At 37.9% G+C, this 18,938-nt stretch overlaps 1 pseudogene; it reads left to right on the forward strand.

Moving 5' to 3' along the window:
• The first annotated feature begins 238 nt into the window (after positions 1-238).
• Positions 239-18,938, forward strand: part of LOC121519552 — a 34,329-nt pseudogene continuing 15,629 nt past the window's right edge.

Below are 18,938 nucleotides of genomic sequence, written 5' to 3' on the forward strand. Positions count from 1 at the left end.
CAGAGGGTTGCTAGAAGAAAAAGCGGTGTGGCACAGTGATTCACACTGTATCCACATTTTACACAATCGTTTTTGGCAATGGGGTTTGTAAAACCAAAAAGGTCAGCACTTCTGTTTTTGCAAAGAGAAAAAAAAACAGAAGGAGAGAAAAGGGCAATGCCTATCTTGTTTGCCTGAAGGAAAAATGCTAAAGGTTAAAAAAAAAAAAAAAAAAAACTCTTGCTCAAGATCAAAAAGTGAGGAAGGGTGTGACTGAACTTTTAAGAACGACCTGCACAAATCTTCCATGCAACACTTGGATCTTTAGCAAGAAATGGATCATTAAATCCGCTTCTGGGAAAAATCTTTGAAGAAATTCAACAATGAAGATAACGCTCACATTTTTTCTACTCCTACTCCAAACCTTACAGATTTTAGCTTCAGATGGTAGGTATCTCAGCATTTCATTGTTTTTTTCTGTAACAGTGGTATGTGCACCCTAATCTTAAAGTGTGACTTTTGTTCTTTATTTGGGTGTCAATATTCTCTGAATCATTTAGATTGAGGAGGTTAGAGTTTATCATATTTTAATAGGACCTCACATTAAATCACTGCACATTTTTGAAGTAAATTAATTTGATATACTTAATAACTTTTTTTTATTGGTTTATTTTTCAGGAACAGTGCTGGTTACTCACTTTGTTATAAAAAAAATGGTTCATTTTCCTGTTTTCATTTCTAAAACAAAATCTACTAAACAAGAAAGGAAGCATCTATTTGACTTTTGCTATAAACGCTGGGATCAGAGAATGTAATATGAATAAACAGGCGTAAGCAGTTAGTATGATTGCAATGTTAATTTGCATAACCTGGTGCAGGTGTTGTGCTGTGCAGAAAAGCATCCTGCGCAGTGTTAATTTTGTTGACTAAAACTATAACTAAAAATATACATTGACAGCCTTTTTTCCATGACAAAAACTAGACTAAGACTAACAAAAATAGATCTGTGATAACTAAAACTCAACAACATGACTCAGTCAACATAACTGAAACTAGACTAAAATGTAACGTAGTTTTCGTCAGACATTCAAAATCTGTGATATTTCTCCACTGTGGGTAAATCTGTTATAAAACAATGCATCTGTAGCTATTCTGCCTCTCAGCTGTAGAAAGCAGGGACTCCAGGTTTGACACGGTGCACAGAACACACTACCATGATTTGGTACCAGATTTAGGCAAGAAGATAAAAGCTTGGATTAAAGTAAAGACTAAAATGCAAGGCTTTTATTATGGACTAAAACCAGACTAAAATGGTTTGAGTTTTTGTCAACTAAAACTAGACTAAAACTAAAAAGTAGGAACTAAACTAGGAAAAACTAAAATGCATTTCATTTAAAGACTAAAAATAAGTCTAAAATTAAAAATAGCTGCCAAAACACTGAACACTGATCCTGAGAATCACATGCCTGTTGCTGAGGAGTTCACGCTTCCTGGAATGATATACGGAACACAAACAAACACCAGCACCAAGTTACGTCACGTTCCCGCACTTCATTTGCATTCATGCCATGCTTTGGTCCGCCTTGTTCTTTCCAGGCTGGAGCCTAGACACGGAAGAGTGTACTCATGCTGGTTAAAATGTACTGGACTTTTAGGCTCAAACGTGCAGGCACAGTACAGATTGCCTAGTGTGAGTGCGGCCTAGCTCGGTGCTGGTGTTTGTGTTCACGTATATCATTCCAGGAAGCGTGAACTCCTCGGTGATGGGCATGGGATTCTCAGGATGCTTTTCTGAGCACAACACCTCCACCAGGTTACGCAAATCAATATTGCAATCAAATTGACTGCTTACAGCTGTTTTTTCATATTACATTCTTTGATTCCAACATTTATAGCAAAAGTCAAAAAGACGCATCATTTCCTGTTTATTTGATTTTGTTTCAGAAATGAAAACTAGAAAATGAACAGTATTTTCATTAATTGATTTGATTTTTAAAACAAAAGTGAACAATTAGCCATTTATTTATTTGTTATGCAATTATCAATCAAATATTAAATAAAGGAATGATACACAGATTCTGGATACAAATGGTTTTCAGCTTTAATGAACAGACACGTTAAATAACCCAGCCAACCATGAGGCCACTTACCTGCCATTTCTAGTGAAGATTTCACAGTGGTGATTCAGCCAAGTCTATCAGAAACTAGTGTGATCAAATGTGATTTAAGCAGAAGAACGAATCTGGAGGAACAGCATCATTGTTGATTAGCTGTCCTGTTTTGGTTGTGCTGTGAACAACAAAAAAAGAAAATACAAGTTAACATGGCTGAGAAGAGATGATAGACATGTATGATTAAAGATCCAGGAGGCTCTCAGGACATGAAACCAATTGTACTGACAACTCACACTTGATAATTATTTCAGAATAGTTGACTAAGGGGGGTAGGGAAAATCTGGCCAAAAACTTGGCATAAAGTTGTCTAGCACCACGCTATGAAATAATAATGTATAATTATGTAACATTATGACACATGAAGCAAATACTCGGAACTATTTCTTGAGTGAACCACTGGGCGGAGTGATACAGTGCAGCAGCCATGTCTGGAGTGTAGTTCCGGCTTTGCATTTAGCTTTAAAACATCTCCATCTCATAATGTTCCATGATTATATCATAGTGTGATGAATGTACAGGTCACAACTTGACCACGAGAGCGCTTTGGAGTTGTTGGATTGTGTATTTGATGAGTTTGATGAGGAAAAGCAAAAATTCCGTCTGTTGAAATAACGTTCGCGGTGCAGCTGGTTTAACGGTCCCCCCCAGATCTAGAAACAGCTTACCGACAACTAAAGGAAACAGACCCATTACTAAGACTATAGGAATTATGGCCATGGGCAATTTTGCCAAAATGTTGAAGTATCCCTTTAACAATGCATATTTTCAATGTGTCTTAGGTATCAAATAATTTCTCATTTTCCATAGTTACTTTAAGTATCCAAATTAAAAAATGAATGGTTTAGACTTTGTCTTATTGATTATTTCAGACATAACTGTAATAGCCCCTGTAAAAGAAAGTGTTTAAAGCACTTTCTGAGTTCTTCTGCAATAAACAGTTCAATATGTGTTTTTCTTTTTTGACAGATTCTCCATTTCAACTAACCAACAAGGCCACTGGCTTTTGCTTGGTGAAAACAAATAACATCTGCAATAAAATACGGTGGACAACCAGTGACCGACTTCTGGTTCCTCAAATGAAGAAGTGCCTGGGCGCCCAGGGCAAAAGTGTTGGGAGTGAAATACAACTGTATGACTGTGATGAAGACAGTGACCTCCAAAAGTGGGAATGTGTGAATGAAACCGTGCTGGCACTAAAAAACCAAACACTCTACATTGAGCTCACAGCAGAAAACACAGCAGTTCTTTCCAGAACAGCAGGAGAAAAAAGCAATCTCACCATTTTAGGGACGTCCAGTGGTGCTTGCACAAGAACATATCGAGGTATACCATATCATCAGTGTTCAGTGGTGGAATTAAAAGTTATTTCTCAGATATCTTTTATAATACAAATGTTTCCAATATGTTAAAAAGTTTCTGGAATATAATGTAACTTTGTGCAACAGACATAATCATCAGAAATGGCTGAAGTGCTATCTACAACACTAAAGTCACATGGTTAATGGTCTTTTTTTCTGATATTGCAGATGTAAGATGATCTGAAACTGATCTTTGTTTGACTCTTCTCTCCCATAAGAGCTTTATTCCATTGATGGGAATGCAGCAGGGATACCTTGCATGTTTCCCTTCCAGTACCAACACCAATGGTACTCAGACTGCACCACAGTCGACTCACCAGGACGTCCCTGGTGTGCAGTGGAAACAAAATATGAAGTAACTGAACTTTGGGGATATTGCCCAGCTACAGGTGAGTGCTGTCTAGAAACCTTATCAAATGCTGTTGTTGGTAAATGTAAGACTTAAGTGCCACAACAGGGAGATCATTTTATTCAGGTATATTACCAGATGATTCAAGACAACAAGCAAGTATTGTACTTCGCTGTAAAATGATACATCTATATCTTTTGGTACAATTACAGCTAAAGGAGAGTGGATTCAACACCCTACAACAGGAGCATACTACCAGTTCAACACATTTGCAGCTCTCACTTGGCATCAGGCTGAAACCAGCTGCAAACAGGAGGGGGCGTCCTTGCTCAGTATAACTGATCCTCATGAGCAGGCCTATGTCACAGGTATAGTGACTGTATCATACTGATAAAGGCTGAGTGTATCTGAGAAGGTACGAACATCACAGAACTGTTTCCCTCACTTTCATCACACAGTACAAATTGGGGCAGGAAGAAATAAGCTTTGGACTGGTCTTGTCCTGGCTCCAGACGGTTGGAAATGGTCTAATGGGAAGCCTTACCGCTATATGAAATGGGACTCAGGTAGTTTTTGTTTCTTTAATCGATACCCAAGCATAAGAAAACTGTCTTTTGAATTACTATTAATCAAAAAACTTCGATACACCTTTTTATGGATGTTCCTTGGCAAAAAAAAAAAAAACAGTTGTGGTTAAATGTAAAAGTTGAGAACATATCCCCACAATTTTGAAACTGAGCACTGTTTATTTAGCCTGTGATGAGTTTAGCAGCTGAAAAAAGCAAAGCTGGTTAGCTGAGCATGGTCAATGATAGGAGAGCGAGCACTGACAGCCATAAATCCTCTTTGTAAGTTAAATCCACATACCACTGATGAACATTTTTACTTTATTTCTTTAATTACATGGCATTTTAACCTAACACAACCCATGGACAACTTTAGCCCCATCTTCTAGGTCAAAATAGTGCCAAACTGTGCTGTGCCTACAAGATTCTGTCAATGCTATCATTTCACCATTGTCTACACACACACAGGTTAAAGAGAATTACAGCAGTGTGGCAACAGCCATTTGCCACAGCTACAGTGATTATTAGTGGTGAGCAGCCAAGTTACACTTCAGACAAAATATTTGACTGGGACTGAGCTAACAAAAAGATAAAGAATTAGTTGAACTGACTATTTTGGTCCAACGTTAAGTCATTTAGCCAGCCAATCATATGCATCCAAGGTAAACAGACCTAACTAAACCTTTGTTGTTTATGCTTAAAACAATGGCACATTTTTACCTACAGCATGTATGATGTAACTCAGCAAAAGTCCTTCAACTATGAAACAACCTGTAAACAAAAATCAGACAACTTATATAAGCCACCCTATCTTTTACATCTCTGCTCTTAAATGAATGGACATTTTAAACCAACACTTCCACATCATGTCATTAAGAGTAATATTGAGTAATGTTGCAAGTTGTATTTTAATGGTCTTAGTAGCCTGTAACACTACAGACTTCTGTTTCTGGCACTGAGTGAGTGGCAGCTTGTTACAGCATTGTTTTGCTCACTTTATTTTCTACTTCTCTCTTGTTGAGCTGTGGTAATGACCAAATTTCCCCCGATGGGGTATCAATAAAAGTTTATCTTATCTTACAAAATCTCTTTAGGGAGTAACTCTAAAATTAAAATGAGCATAGATATGTTTTTGAGCATTGACACAAAATTTAAAAGTTACAAAACAGACAAAAGTTTAGGTTCACTAAGTTCAAGTAGGCCTATTTTCTTGTTTTTCTTGTATGAAAAGATTTTTACTTTCCTTATTAAAGTAGTAACTGTTCTCTTTATAATGAGTTTAGTTGTGTGATATATTTAATGGGCTGATTGATAAACATTATTGGAAATTCTGATGACAATCTTGTTTTAGGACATCCACTTCCTGATTCTGGATTTAACTGTGCATATGTTGATTCTGCTGTACGGTACTCCTGGCAGAGTTCCCCTTGCAGCAAGAAACTTGGGTACATCTGCTACAGTGAAGAGAGTGAGGCACTGCCTACAGAAGGTACTGTATAAAAGAACTATTGAAGTTCCTACATCCCATGGAAACTGATGAGTTCCAGTCAGTATCGGTCAGTAAATCGTTTTCTCCTCTTCTCACAAACAGCTGTTGGGACTGGATTTTGCCCAAGACCCTGGACTCCTTACAATGGCCACTGCTTTTACCTCAATCGTACCCAGAAAACATGGCCTGATGCTCAGAGAGACTGTCGTAACAGAGGGGGGGACCTTGTCAGCATCCACAATGTGGAGGACCAAAGTTTTGTCATCTCTCAACTTGGAATTGGTACATAAAAAATAACTTCAAATAATAAAAATATGTTTTATATCTTAGGAAGAACACTCCTTTAAGTCTACAAGGCATGCTCTGAATCAACTTTATATTATATAGAATAAACAAAACATAGTTAGCTCAGGGCTCCAAAAGAAAACACTTTCAAAAAGTCAATAAATACCAAAGTTAACGGAAAATGTTTAATGGAAAGATCATTTTATTTTGTCTGTTTGAAGCATCCTCTGATGAGCTCTGGATTGGACTGAATGACAGAAAAACAGAAGGGCTATTTGAATGGACCGACCACTCTACAGTCCGTTTCATCAGGTGGGAGGTTGGGAAACCTGCTGTCTCAACTGATATCAAGGACTGTGTCATCATCAGAGGGGAGGTAAGAGGCCTCAAGTCTACATTTACAAACTACCTTGGAAAATAAGTAGGAAACACAAAGCAGAATGATGAAAATAAAGCTGCAAAAATACTGCTCTTAATTCATCAGACAGCAGGGCAGAATACTGCATGACATCATATCACACACTACTGTTTCTAATACCATTTTTGGCATACCAGTTTAACATTACATTAAATGCTGTCTCTACCAGCATATGCTGCAGTCAAATCAAATCAGTATTTAACTTTATTTTGTTTCAGACTGGGAGCTGGGCTGATTGTGCCTGTGAGGAGAAACATGGCTTCATTTGCATGAAGAGGAGTTCCACAGAGGCCACAGAAGATGAAGTTGTGAAGGATGAAGGCTGCAAAACTGTGCGTTCAGTTTTCTTTTAAAGCAAGATTTATGTCTTAATTTTTATGCAGGTGTAGCATTTGAACTTCCAGTGAGAATGTTTGCTATTTGAGCTCTGTGTTTAAATTATCTCCAAGTTTAACAAAGTGCTCTGGTCAATGTAACATTTAACTGGGTTTTACACACCTCTGTGAGGTGTACAGTTGTTGGATAGTTGTAAGTTTTCCACCCACCAGCTTTTATGTGTGTTTTCATTTTGCACTTGAAAAACCCTGATTGGAAACACTGAAAATACAAAAATAAGACACTTGAAAATGTTTAGAATATTGGAAAAGTTAGAAAAGTTGGCATACCTGTGTTTGGAACATAAAGGGATCCCATATAGAATTGCAATCACAAGTAAGGGATGCACAAGGCCATATGACCTTGAGTTTTGACATATGAACTTCAAAGTCTTAGAAAAAAAAAATAAAGAAAATCCCTCAAAAATTCTTGGCATGGACAAACAGACGACCTGTAAACATAAAGGCCTCCAGCCCTGGCTATTGCCAGTGTAGAATATCAAAACAAAACTTGAGTCAGTGGAGTATGAGCCAAATACTTGTCTCAGTAGCACAAAAACAGAAATCTGAAAGTCCATTACCCTAAAAATTTCTGCAACAAAAATGAACACAAGACAATGTATGACAGCATTTTAGTGGGTTTCTAAAAATTGCACTGGAAAAAAACTGTTTGCTGTTGAAACAGCTCCAAGTGAATTAAAGTTCATGCTTAAAATGTATTAAGTATTTTTCCTGACAAGTGGAATTATTTTATGAAAAATAGTGTCTGTATGCCATGGTTTAATTTATTTATTTGAGAATGGACTTTTATGATTTTTATGTCCAGCTAATATTGCAAGGGTTTTAAAAATTGCGGAGAAACAAAGAAATAACATGGTTGCTCTTATTTCAAGCTCAGTAACCATTATCATTCAGTAGCCCTAACAAATTGTTATCATTTACTAATGGGAAAACATACCTTCTGTTTCCCTCCTCTGCACTGTATCATGCAAAATTAGACACATACCAAAAAAAAACCCTAATTTAATATTTCTGTTTTGTTTTGGTGTTTTTCATCAATCCAGGGATGGAGGAGACATGGCTCATACTGCTACTTCATTGGGCCTCTGACCAAAACCTTTGATGAAGCTGTGAATGACTGCAGTCGTTATGGTTCTTACTTAGCTGATGTTTCAAACAGGTTAGAACCTTTATCATTGGTTGTCTGTGTTGGGATTTATCAACAAAGTATTTGTCATGTCAGATGGCATGACAATCATGTGGATGTATCTGTGTAAATATTTCCAGGCTGGATAATGCATTCCTGGTCAGTTTGGTGGGGTTGAGACCAGAGAAGCACTTTTGGCTCGGACTTTCAAACCGGAAAAATTCTGATCAATTTGTGTGGACCAACATGGACTCAGTGAAATTTACACATTGGAACGCTAATATGCCTGGTATGAAGAAAGAACACGCTCTGATTCTGTGATGTGATATGAAGTTGCTTCAAAGCATTTCACAGTTTCTCTCTTTAAAAAATAAAAGGTCATCAACACGGCTGTGTTGCCATGACAACTGGAATTTTTGCTGGCCTCTGGGATCTGCTGCCTTGCACCAACAGAGAGAAATACATCTGCAAACATCTGGCAGAGGGAGCAGTTGCGACACCAGCACCAGTCATTCTTACCACTCCTCCCAAGTGTCCCCCTAAGTGGTCTGAATTGAAAACTCGGAGCGTCTGTTATAAGGTGCAGTCACATGACAATTTTGATACTTTTAAATATCACATGCTTTAAAAAATACAGTCAAAATCACTGTACAATCATAATAGTGTCTACTGTCAGTTGGAGCAGGTTTGTCATCACTGCGGAAAAAAGTTACACCTGTCTATTTTTGTCAACACAAAGTAAATACTTGAATAGACCTTTTTCACTGTTGACTCTGAGTTTACTACGGAGCTGTACATGAACTGTTTTTGCCTGTAGCACTGGTGCTACAGAGGTTGATAGTGATGTAACAGCATACAAAAACTTGTAGGGCGATATTTCAATCATCTGTTAGATTATTTGGTTGGCCCCTGGTTTGGCTGCTAACTTTATAAGAGTGGGGGTGCTTAAACATGAGTAGAACGATATGTTTTCAAAATCAGATCTTGAGTTGGAGAAGATCTCGGAGCACCATTCGTACTACTGTATACTGCCTTAATCACTTTGTTTTTATTCTGCAGTTTTATGGAGTTTTAGTCAGAGCTAACAGACCTATGACAGCTTAAGTCTTTTTTTGAGTTTATCCATATTCCATAAAGTTTAACGCTTGTTCTCAGGACTGATGTTTCTTTATTCAAACCTACACTGACACATGTATTTTATGTCATAGTTTGCAGGCCGAAGTTTGGACAACCATGTTAAAAACTAATGATACTCAGGGGAAAATATTTCCAGCATCATCAGATGGATCCTAATACTAATAATGGAATGCAAATAGGCAACGTCCTCTCCTCTTTCAAACACAGTGAAGTAATAACCTTATAAGGATTCAACATCAAAACTACATGGTAGATAATAAACCTGTTACCTAAACTTGACATTTTTCTAAAAATACCAAGTGTTTGACAAGATCTCATGCCACAAGATCTTGCAAGACTAAAACCTCACAAGATTTATTGTCAAGGTGAAAAATACCCCGCCGGATATGTTTTATTTATAGATTGCCCCAAACAGGCTGCCATAAAGTGGTCATATTTAAGTGAAAAGAGCCCCGTTATTGTTAGTGGCACTTTAAAATCCATTGTGTGGCATGAAAGAAACAGATCACAGCAGATCCTCCTGTTTGAAACAGTGCTGAATCCTCCCAACCCTGTGCTCATTGCTGCAGATGTTACCCGCAGACTTGTGAAAATAAATCATCTGTACATTGAAACTGCAGCAGCTAAATATCTGTGCACCGTCACAGTGAGGGTCAAGAATTTAATCAGTGCATAAATACACACATATTCTTGAACATGGATGACTTGTACAGTGATAATATTCATTGCTTCCTCATTTTCTCTCCTTACCTCACTGCCTCCTTATCAAAACTGGAGATAGAGTCGTCAAGAAACGTGCAGGTTGGCATGTGAAACATGTAAGAGCCAACACTGTCAAAGAAAAAAATGATTTCAGACCAAAATATCCTGCAGTTTAAAGAAAACTCGTTATTGACGAGCAAATTTCTTTTTCATTCTTTTTAAAAATGTTTGTCAAAATTATAAAGATAGTTCAAATGCATGGTTATAACCTAACAAGTGGGGAAAAGCAGCCGTGTGGTCTGTTGTTATGGCACATTCTGAGCAGTGGAGCTGAAGCGACCACTTGCAACACACAATTAATTTTCAGTCATGCTAGGTCTCATGCAGTGTATCACCGTCACAGCTGTATGCACATGGAGTCATGATGTCTCATGTCTCAGCACTTAAAACAGTACTGGTAAATATGCTGCAGCCAACTTTTTAGATGAAAACAGAGATATTAAAAGTGAAGTTTATACATTGCATTTTACAGCAAGTCCCAAACAGTGGACTGATGATAGCTCACCATACAGTGAGTGGAAGTGTAGGACCAGAGCTTAAAGTTACAAATTACTGCTAAATCTTTCTGTCTTGTTTTCCAGCTCTTTCGAGACAGGATGGGGCAAGGAAGGACTTGGTATGAGGCAAGAGATTACTGCACAGCAATTGGAGGAGACCTGCTCAGCATACACAGCAAGGCCGACCTACGGTCACTACAAGGGTACTGTATGACCTTGCTATTTAAAAATGAAAAAAAAATAGTAGGGTAGCACCATATCATCAGCATAATATCACTATTGACAGATACTAGGATACAAAGTTAATTATCTGTATCAGCATATACAGTGCCGTGAAAAAGTATTTGCGCCCTGTCTGATTCCTGATTTTTTTTGTTTTTGTTTTTGTTTTGTTTTTTTGCATTTTTATCACACTTAAATGTTTTGGATCATCAAAACATTTTTATAGTATATAGGGTCCTGCTGCTAGTTCTAATTCTTAGAATATGCTTAATAATAGTTTCTGGCTCTCTGTACAATCTTGCTGTGGTGTTTGTTAACCTTTACGCACCTAACTGGGATGATGAAGCATTTATTGGGAAAGTAATCTTGTTGTTACCTGATCTAACCACTCATCATCTAATTCTTGGGAGTGACCATAATTGCACAATAGACCCACTATTGGATAAGTCTAATCCAAAGGGAGACCCCCCTTCTAAAATGGCCAAAGCTATTTCATCGTTTATGAATCAAATTGGAGGTATAGATCCATGGCGTTTCCTTCATCCCAATGAAAAGCAGTTTTCATTTAATTCTCATGTACATGAAACATTTTTAAGAATTGATTACTTTTTTATTGATAATTATCTCCTTCCCTCTGTCAATAATATAGAGTATACAACAATTGTGACATCTGACCATGCTTCACTCTTACTAGACCTTTCATTTACATTTTTGCAAAAAATGGGTCCCCCTTGGAGGCTTAATTGCACACTGTTAAACGACAATACATTTTGTGAAACAGTCTCTAAAGCAATTGACAATTTCCTTATTAATAACAACCCTAATCTAACATCTCCATCCCTGCTCTGGGAGACGTTAAAAGCTATTGTTCGGGGAGAAATTATATCCTATTCCGCAAAGCAAAATAAGCTGAGAAAACAAAAGCAAGAGAAACTTATGGAAAGTATATCAGAATTGGATACAAGATTGTCAGTATCCCTGTCCCCTAAACTAGCAAAGAAAAGGCAAAACCTTCAGATGAGCTACAACTTAACATCCACACAAGAGAGCTACTTCTGCGGTCACATGGTTTTTATTACGAGCACGAAGGCAGGACATCTGTTGGCACACCAAATAAAGAGCCAGTCATCTTCCCAGCAAATCAAACAAATTAAAAGCCAATCCGGTGAACTCATATTAACTCCGTCCCTTATCAATGAAACCTTCAAAACATTCTACTCTGAGTTGTATGCCTCACAATTTCCCAGTAATGATACAGACATGACCAGATTCCTTGACGAACTGGAATTTCCATCCATAACTCTTTCTCAGATGAACGAGATGGATCAACCGCTGAAACAAAGTGAGATTGCAAACTCAATTATGCAAAGTGGCAGGGCCCCCGATCAAGATGGTTATTCAATAGAGTTCTATAAAAAAATTTGCAGCCAAATTAACTCCACTCCTTTTGAACATGTTTGATGACTCTCTGGACCGGGGGGCCTTGCCCCAAACTCTTACTGAAACATCAAGAACTTTACTGTTAAAACCAGGCAAAGATTCTTCTGATTGCAGTTCTTATTGGCCATCTCTCTCCCCCTGGCACTGACACCGCCTATTTCCTGGGGCAGAGATTAGGCCTGGTTAAATTAAGTGATTTTTACATTAACAATGTCTTTGCCAGTTTTAATGATCTGTGTGAAAATTTTAACTTACCAAAATCTCATTTATTGCGATACTTTCAGGTTCGCAACTTTGCTAAATCAAACGTTTTCTTTCCCAACACCCCTCCTAACTCTGTAATCAACTCAATTTTGGAAATTCCTGTGAATCAGAAGGGTCTTATTTCAAAAGTTTATAATTTAATTTCCCAACTCACAGAGACCTCTCTTGACAAGGTTAACAACAAGTGGGAAGAAGAACTTGGTAGAGTCATAGAGGATGGTGACTGGCAATCTGTATTAACTCGAGTAAATGACAGCACATCCTCTTCTAGGCTTAGCCTGATACAATTTAAGGTTGTGCACCGGATATATTTCACCAACTGTAAACTCTCGAAAATATACCCAAATATCACAGACTCTTGTAATAGATGTCAAGTGTCACCAGCAAATATGACACATATGTTCTGGTCTTGTTCTTGTGTCCGAGGCTATTGGACAGCTATTTTCAAACACCTCTCTAAGGCATTAAACATAGTATTGACACCATGTGCAGATATAGCAATCTTTGGAATATGTCCAGGCAGTCAAATAATTAGTAGGACAACAAAAGACAGCATTGCCTTGGCATCTCTATTAGCACGTAGGAGAATAACATTGGAGTGGAAGTCACCATATTCCCCCAAAGTATCTCTATGGCTTCATGACCTCATGCTTTTCTTAAATTTGGAAAAAATGAAGTACACCCTAAGGGGATCACCAGGACAATTTGAGACTGCTTGGAGTCCAGTGATTGACTATCTGGCAGAATTGAAGACATTACAGGATAGATGAAATACTTATCAATGATGCACACTCTGTCAATACATATCAATATATTTTGTCAAAGTAGAGGTTGTACTATATAACTGTCAAACCAGCATGTTATTTTGAAACACCACTGACCAAAACACTAGGCAAAGAAAGAAGAGTGAGTAACTTATTTTTTTTATCAATTTCCTGAAAAATGTTATTGCTACTGTACATTTATTTTATTTTAGGTTAGGTAGGACTATATGACTCTTTTTGTTGTAGTTGTTATCGTTTTGTCTGTTTGTTTTTGTTTTGTTTTGGGGGTTTTTGTGGGAGGGGGTGCTTTTGTGGGGAAAAAATGAGACATCACTGATGTTCACTCCACTTGTCTGTATTGCACCTAAAAAATGAATAAATAAATAAACAAAAAAAAAAAAATTATATTTCACAAAGACAGCCCAAGTAAATACAGAATGCAGTGTCTGAATGAATATTTCATTTATTTAAGGGGTGAAAAAATCGAAACCTGTCTGGCCCTGTGTGAAAAAGTAATTGCCCCCTGAACCTAATAACTGGTTGTGCCACCCTTGGCAGCAGTAACTGAAATCAAGTGTCTGATGAGTCTTTTGCATCCCTGTGGAGGAATTTTGGCCCACTCTTCTTTGCAGAATTGTTTTAACTCAGCCATATTGGAGGGTTTTCCAGCATGAACTGACCGTTTAAGGTCACACCACAGCATCTCAAGTGAATTTAAGTCCAGAGTTTGGCTTGGCCACTCCAAAACCTAAATTTTGTTTATTTTAAACCATTCAGAGATGGACTTGATGGTATGTTTCGGGTTTGTTGTCCTGCTGTATAACCCAGGAGTGCTTGAGCTTGAGGACATGAACTGATGGCTGGACGTTGGCCTTCAGGATTTTCTGGTAGTCAGCAGAATTCATTGTTCCATCAATCACAGCAAGTAGTCCAGGTCCTGAAGCAGCAAAGCAGCCCCAGACCATCACACTTCCACCACCATGTTTGACTGTTGGCATGATGTTCCTTTTTTTTTTTTTTTTTTTTTTTTTTTTCAAATGCTGTTATTTTTACACCAGATGTAACGGACCACACATATTCCAAAAAGTTCAACTTTTGTCTCGTCACTCCACAGAATATTTCTCCAAAAGACTTGGGGATCATAAAGATGTTTTTTGGCAAATGTGAGACGAGCCTTTGTGTTCTTTTTTGTAAGCAGTGGTTTTGACCCATGGATCTCCCCATGGGTGCTATTTTTGCCCAGTGTCTTTCTTATGGTTGAGTCATGAACTTTGACCTTAACTGAGGACAGTGAGGCCTGTAGGTCTTTGGATGTGGTTCTGAGTTCTTTGGGACCTCCTAGATGAGTCGTCGTTGCACTCTTGGAGTCATTTTGGTTGGCCGACTCCTGAGAAGGTTCACCACTGTTCCCAGTTTTCTCCATTTGTGGATCATGGCTCTGACTGTGGTTCGCTGGAGTCCCAAAGCCTTAGAAATGACTTTGTAACCTTTTCCAGACTGATAGATTTCAATCACTTTGTTTCTCACTTGTTCTTAAATTTCTTTGAATCGTGGCATGATGTGTTTCATTTTTAAATCTTGTAGCCTACTTCACTTTGTCTGACAGCTTCTATTTAAGTGATTTCTTGATTAAATAAATCTGGCAGTAATCAGGCCTTGGTGTGGCCAGTGAAATTGAACTCAGCTTTCCAAGAACTGTGGCTAATCACAGTTAACTCATGATTCACATGGGGCCAGACAGGTTTGGGACCCCCCCCCCAAAAAAAAAGAAAAAATTCATTCAGACACTGCATTTTTCATTTACTTGGGCTGTCATTGTGAAATATGGAAACTGGTTTGATGATCTGAAACATTTAAGTGTGATAAATATGCAAAAACATCAGGAATCAGACAGGGGGCAAATACTTTTTCACAGCATTGTGTAAACATTTCTGCCAATATTTAAATCCAACAAACTAGCCATACACATCAGTAATAGGGATGTACATTTCAAAGAAAACAACAGTTTAAAAATCACTGAGTTTGGAAATACTCGCACATCTGATATCAGCACATTTCCAAAATCATACAAAAATATGTTTCCTGGCAATTGACTAACTGGTTTTCTATGTGAATAGTTAGTATATAATTTTTTTTATCTTAGCTATGGATTTGCCTGGATTGGACTGAGTGCCCCAGACCCAGCCACTGGTTATGTATGGAGTGATGGGTCCCCAGTGAGTAACAGATTTTTACACAAGTATTTTTCCTCAAATCATTTTTTAAATAATTGTTTTAATTGTCTGCTTATTTTTCAGCTGCAGTTCCAACACTGGGAAGAAAATGAGCCAGACAATAAGAAAAACTTGGAATCTTGTGTTCAAATGAATGTAGATAGGGCTAGTTGGCGAGGGTCTTGGAGCGATGTCTACTGTGAGAAAGACCTTTGGTGGCTGTGTCAGATCCAAACAGGTATAATGAGGAACGGAATCATTTATTTCTAATTTCTTTGATCATATCTGCTTGCCTTCCTGAAAATGTTTCTCTTTTGATCTATGCAGCTAAATGATCTCTCTACTTGGGGCTGCCTATTATTAGTCCACTGTTCTATTCAGCATTGTGTATATAATAATCTCCTGTCCATATTCTTAAAGGGGTGACTCCAAAACCACCTCCAGACCCTGTTGCTCCTGGTAAGTCAGACATATTTTCGATGCATTTACTTAAACCCTGATGGTCCATTTCTGTATCTACATTATTAATCATGGATTAATATTGAGTGAGGCACATTTGAGACCCGTCTTTAAAATAAACTTCAGATTTCATCAACCAATATTAAGCACTGACAACTCTGTTGCATAATGCCATTATAGTGTAACTAACCATGATTGATATTGCCATCCATAGACATGCTGATAATATGGCTTAAGTGAAACTGACAATCTCAATATACATAAATACTACAAAGTTATTTTATATTTTCAACATGTTTGTAGCATACAACAGGACCCCAGAGGGATGGCTTGAATGGAATGGAAATCAGTATAATATTATAATGAACCAATTAGCCATGGAAGAGGCTCAGGACTACTGCAAAAAAATGCATAGTGACTTGATAACTATCAACAGTGAAGAAGAAAATGTCTTTTTGTGGAAACAGGTGAGCAATGGTTTTGTGCTTAATCTTTAAACTGCACGACCAACACAACAGAATAGCAAAGGCATTAAAGCTTGGAACATCCAGCAATTTCCCCAATGCTTGTCATCTGTGTGCAGGTACAGCACCGCCGTTCTTCTTTCTGGATTGGCCTGACTGTTGATCTTGATCAAACATATGAGTGAGTATGAATAAAATAAATAGGATGGGGTAAGCACCTTAATTTGAAAAATCTAACATTTTCTGCAGCTTGGCTGGCCTAGCACAAGAAGTGCAGAACAAGACAGTAACATTGTTGATCAGCTTGTCTTTCAGATCTTTTCGTTTGAAATTTTTATGTCAATGTATTTGTATCATCATATCTGTTATAGAAGACAGAGAGACAGAAGCCTTTTATTGTTACTGCACAAATACGACAAAATTTCACATGCCCCTCCCAGCAAAACTACAAAAACACTCAAATGCACACTCAGGCATACAATCAAATCAATCCATACACAGACACATACAACCACACACAATCAGAAATGACAAGGTAAGGTTAAGTGCATGAGTATACGAGAAATGTGGAAATAAGTAATGTGGAATAAAAAAAATTAAAAACCGTATTGCACGGTCCATATTGTACAGATCATGGATGGTAGTGAAAGGGTTATTGTGTGTGATGGCCAAGAGTGGAGTGTTGTCTTATCTAGCAAGACCAGCTTCCAGTTTGTCTCTTAGTACTTGTTTAAAATAAGTGATCCAGTTCCAATGAACCTGCCACTTTCCTACAGCTGCATCCAAGCTAATAGCTACTTCAGCAGCAACCACTGGATACAACAGCAGACCCCACCCATAATGAAAGCAAACCCATGCCGAGGCAGGCTGGGAGAAGAGTGAAAATGTCTTTTCTGTCGTGAAAGCCTTACACTGTGGCTTTTTGCTTTTGTTTAAATAAAGGAATGTTGCACAAGGCCCCTGTGGCTATGTTTGAGCTAATCACGCCACTAGCAGCCATTGTATACCACCACTCGCAGTTCAACTAACCACCATCATGTAACTCTCACAAACTCATAGCTACTACTTTAAGCTTACTCTTAAAGGTAAAAGAGAGCCTGCCTCTCAAACTCCAACAGGTAGATGATTCCAAAGAAGGGGGCCGGATAACTGAAGGATCTACCTACTATACTACTTTTAGAGACTGAAGGTACCACAAGCAGGTCAGCATTTTGGGAACGCAAAGATCTAGGTATAATACAGCACTAGGTGCTCTTTAAGATAGGTTGGTGCCTGACCATTAAGAGCTTTGTAAGTGAGAAGAAGAATTTTAAATTCTGTTCTACATTTTATAGCTCAGACAGGAGTGATATGATTTCTTGTCCTGGTCTTAAAAATGAAAAGGAAGATTAGATATGGGTCTATAGTTAGCTAGGGAGCCTGAATCATGTGTTGGCTTTTGGGTTTAATTACAGCTACTTTGAAAGACTGGCACATATCTTGTTCGTAATGACATATTCATTATGTCCAAAATAAACGTGCTAGCAAGAGGATCTAAGAAGGAAGAAAACAGTTTAACTTTGGCTCGATCAACGCTACGAGAAGCACAGCAACAAAGTAACTGGAAACAGGAAATGATGCAATACGTTCACCATACGTCAAACACTTCAGCAGGAAGTGACCAATAAAGGAGTTAAAAGTTTTTTGTTTTTTGTTTTTTTTTTCATAAATCATGACCTTTTGTGTTCAAATAGGTGGATGGATGGTTCTCCATTAGCGTTTTTAAGGTGGGATGATGGTCAACCTCATTTCCAGAACAATGATGAAAATTGTGCTGTCATGACCTCCTTTTTGGGTAAGTAATGTGAAAAATTTCTTACAAGCAGACTTAACTAAAATCATTTTAGCAGGTCATTAAATGTAAATATGTTTTCAAGTTAAATTGATATTTTGAATTTTCATTCAACTCATGGTCCACAGGGTTGTGGCACAATAGTCCTTGTGGGATCCAGCGTGTATTCATCTGTAAACGTAATAGTACACCACCAGCACATGCCACTGTACCTCCTCCAGTTATTACAAGAGGTGGCTGTCCACAAAACTGGAAAAAAATGGACTCAAAGGTAGAGGTCCCTCTTGATATTAGTTACTTGGCAAGACTGAAGTGTTGCTCAGAATCTTATTTCTATGTGAAATTGATAGGGCTGTAGTCAACCAAAGAAAAACTTGGTCGACCAAAATCGCACCCAGGCACCAATTAATCGATTGGTCTTTCAGGTAAAAAAAATTTCGTTCATTATAAAAAGTTACCTCGTTAGGGACTAATTCAATCCATCCAGGCTCCTCACTGCACCTGCTTGGTACTCTAAATGATCCTAAAATGAACGTAACAAGCCTTTGGAAGCATTAATATATCTTTTCGGCTCATCACGTCTATAATTAATTGAGAGACGATCAGCGCGCACCTGCCTTTGATATCCGTGATCCCAGCACGGTAACTCTGTAAACTCATTCAGCCTACAAAATAACCTCAGATCATCGCTTTTCATTTGTTTGTAACGGTAACTATTAACAGGATCACTTGATCCAGCTCGTGCT

The sequence above is a fragment of the Cheilinus undulatus genome, linkage group 13 (genome assembly GCF_018320785.1).
Source record: "Cheilinus undulatus linkage group 13, ASM1832078v1, whole genome shotgun sequence".
In the NCBI taxonomy this organism is placed as follows: Eukaryota; Metazoa; Chordata; class Actinopteri; order Labriformes; family Labridae; genus Cheilinus; species Cheilinus undulatus.